The sequence below is a fragment of the Humulus lupulus genome, chromosome 4, assembly GCF_963169125.1.
Source record: "Humulus lupulus chromosome 4, drHumLupu1.1, whole genome shotgun sequence".
In the NCBI taxonomy this organism is placed as follows: domain Eukaryota; kingdom Viridiplantae; phylum Streptophyta; class Magnoliopsida; order Rosales; family Cannabaceae; genus Humulus; species Humulus lupulus.
The window spans coordinates 121,340,710-121,343,871 of record NC_084796.1 but is presented as its reverse complement, the minus strand read 5'-3'; positions in this window follow the sequence as shown (position 1 = coordinate 121,343,871).

The window sequence follows — 3,162 nt, the reverse complement described above, 5'->3', positions numbered from 1 at the left end:
TGAATAAAAATAGTCAACAACAGATTAAAGTTATGGAATTCTTTAATTGGAGTTGTAAGTACGGTTTACTGAGTATCATAATGATACAAATAATCTAGATTCGGATTATTGATGTGGAAAGACATCTCGGTAAAGGTGCTTTATATAATATGATTATATATGACATGGACCGATATGAATTAAAGTCTTTATCCAAAAACCATTTAACAATAAAGACTTGTAATTCATATCATAACTGATGATCATTTATAGATCAACCTAAATCCTGAGTGTTCATGAACTCCTGTTCATGTTTATTAAATCTTTTGATTCATTCATTTAGGTCTCTTCAAAGAATGAGGCTAATGACTTTTGTTTTGGAGATTTAATATCATGGATGGCTGGGAACATGTATCAACAATACGGAATCTAATCTTTCCTAACGGATCGTATATTAGTTCCCTTAAGGGTTAATTATGGAACTGAATGATTTTGAGCTCAAATCTATAATTAGATTATAGATTAATTATTCACTAGTGAATTAATGGTACTTAAGGAACAAGAAGTAAATTAGAAAGGTTAAATGGTAATTCTCCCATTCTAATTTATGAACTAATTAATTAGAGGGTTGAACTATTGTAAGATGGTTATATCAATGGACGACTTAAGAAAAATATTTCTGTAAAAGTATATCTATAACATAAAGAGTGCAATTCTGAATTTATAGTGGAGTAATATCAGAATTAATAAATTAACTATTATAATTAAAGAGTTTAATTATTTAGTTTCAATTTATTGGAGCTTAATGTTATAGGTCCATGGTCCCCGAAATGACACAAACAATCACTGTCAAAGGCAAATACAAAAATGGGCAAAAAGGACTTATGTGATAAGTAAAATATATTTTCTATGTATCAAACATAATTATTGTTTAATTATGTGTAATTAATTAATTAAGAATTAATTAATTATTTGATTTATAAAAAATATAATTAATTTTGAATTAATTTATTTTTGGGATTTCTGGTATTTAAATAATAATAAAAATTGGGAAAAATGACATGCCTGCACATGCATGTGGTACACGTGTGGCACTGTGCACAGGCACTGTGCTACACGCATAAGAGATGGATTGAGTCTCTTGATTCCACAATTTTAGTTATTTAAATATTAAATAAATAATGAGATATTTTAATATGATTAAAATATTATTATTTAAACAAAAATCTGATAACTGATAAGTTATTTTGAATTTGTTTAAAATAACAAATATTTTAATATATTGGATATTATTAAATATTGGATATCAGTTTTCACAGAACGTAAGTTTTCAGGGATAGAAAAATATCTAGGATTCTCTCAGAGAAAAGAGAACAGTGACAAATACAAATGTCATTGTTCTTCACAAAACCTAGGTCCAAACTTTATCAGATCTCATGTGTTGAGAACATCTGATAAATAGTTATTGCCTATTATTTGTATAGCGAGCCCACACTCGTTCTTTGTGTGCCTGAGAACATTTTGGAAGATCTTGGTGTGAGATCTCAAGGATTCAGCCATACGAAAAGATAGCAGCAAAGAAGGACCTGAGGTAATTTTTCTATTCTTGTCCTTGATTCAATATATATATGAGTGTGAAGAAGTAGATCTAGAAATCTTATGGGATTAATCTGACAATTTGATTGTTGTTCCGCTGCGCATAATCTCTGATTTGATCAATAAAAACCAACAAATGGTACCAGAGGCATGTTCACATATATATGTATTGAATCTGTGTGAGTTTAATTTTATGCATTTATTTATTTTGATGAATGAATGGATGGCTTAATGCGATTGAATGCGTGGGAATGTTGAATCGTTAATTGTATGGTGTTTTTGGGTTAGGATTTGTTTATGATTAGATCATTGTGTAAGCCATTAAAGGGCATATGATTTATGTAATTTTATTTGGTTTTCGACACCATAAAATTGTAATTCCGATCACACAAAAGTCAGAACGGAGCCCGGAATTCAGAAATCAGCCACCGCACCTCCGAGGCCAACCTCTGAGCCACTGCCCGACGTCGTACGGATGGTCGTACGGACATGTCCGTACGGTCTGGCCCCGGCGGCCCCGTTTTGACGCTGTGTGGCCCCGCCTGACGGTCCACAATTTTTTTTCTGAAATTAATCTGTTATTTTTTTTAAAATTTTAAAATGTTTAAATATCCTATTTTTGAAATTTGATATTTAAATAATGAGATATTTTTGTTGTCTTAACAAACTTTTTTGAATATCTTATTTAAAATTTAATTTTTTCAAAATAACAGATTTTGATTTAAATTCATTTCAGTTTTAATTAAAAGTTGTTTTAATTAAAAAGAAAAATAAAAATAATGATTATTTAAAAGTTTGTTTTAATTAATCAAAAATAATTTGAAAATTGTTTTCTTATTATTGTTTTGGACCAACAATGCCACATATCCTACCGACAGTAAAGTAAAGAAGCCTGATGGAGATCAATGCAGTTTTATTTTATTTATTTTAATTTTATAAAGTGGTTGTAAAATTAGAAATACCCAAAAGCACCCGGTTCAACATTTATTGTTTATTTATTTATTTAAATAATTATATTCATGTGGTTAATGTGATTGATAACATGTTCTTGCATTGTATGCCATACATGAAAACCCACACAGTTATAATCATGCATCTCATTAGTAGAAACATGATTATTAGGAATGTCCTATATGTTTATATGAATTGTTTTGTGAAATCAATTGCATGTAAATTACTTAGTTTTATTTTGAAAACTTGGTAAAATATCACACTAATTTTTTTAAGTCTTTATGACTTAATTTCTTTAAACCAACTTTATTTTAAAAAGTATTTTTTTAGTAAGGTTTTGATGAACATGATTGGTAATTTAAAATTGGACATGGACCTAGAAACTCGCTTTCTTTCCAATTTTAATTGTGTTCATAAAGTTTAAAGAAACTATAATTAATTTGGAATTAATTAGGTTAAAAACACTTATTTCAAAATAGTGAGTGGGAGAGGGTTGATATCTCAAACATAACTCATGGTCTCGATTATTAATATGACACCGTGAGATATGAATAGCGCCTCGCGACGGCTTTGTTTTCGTCCCCCTAAGGAAGGTGTCTGGACATATCAATAGCAAGGTTATATTTCTTACATAGA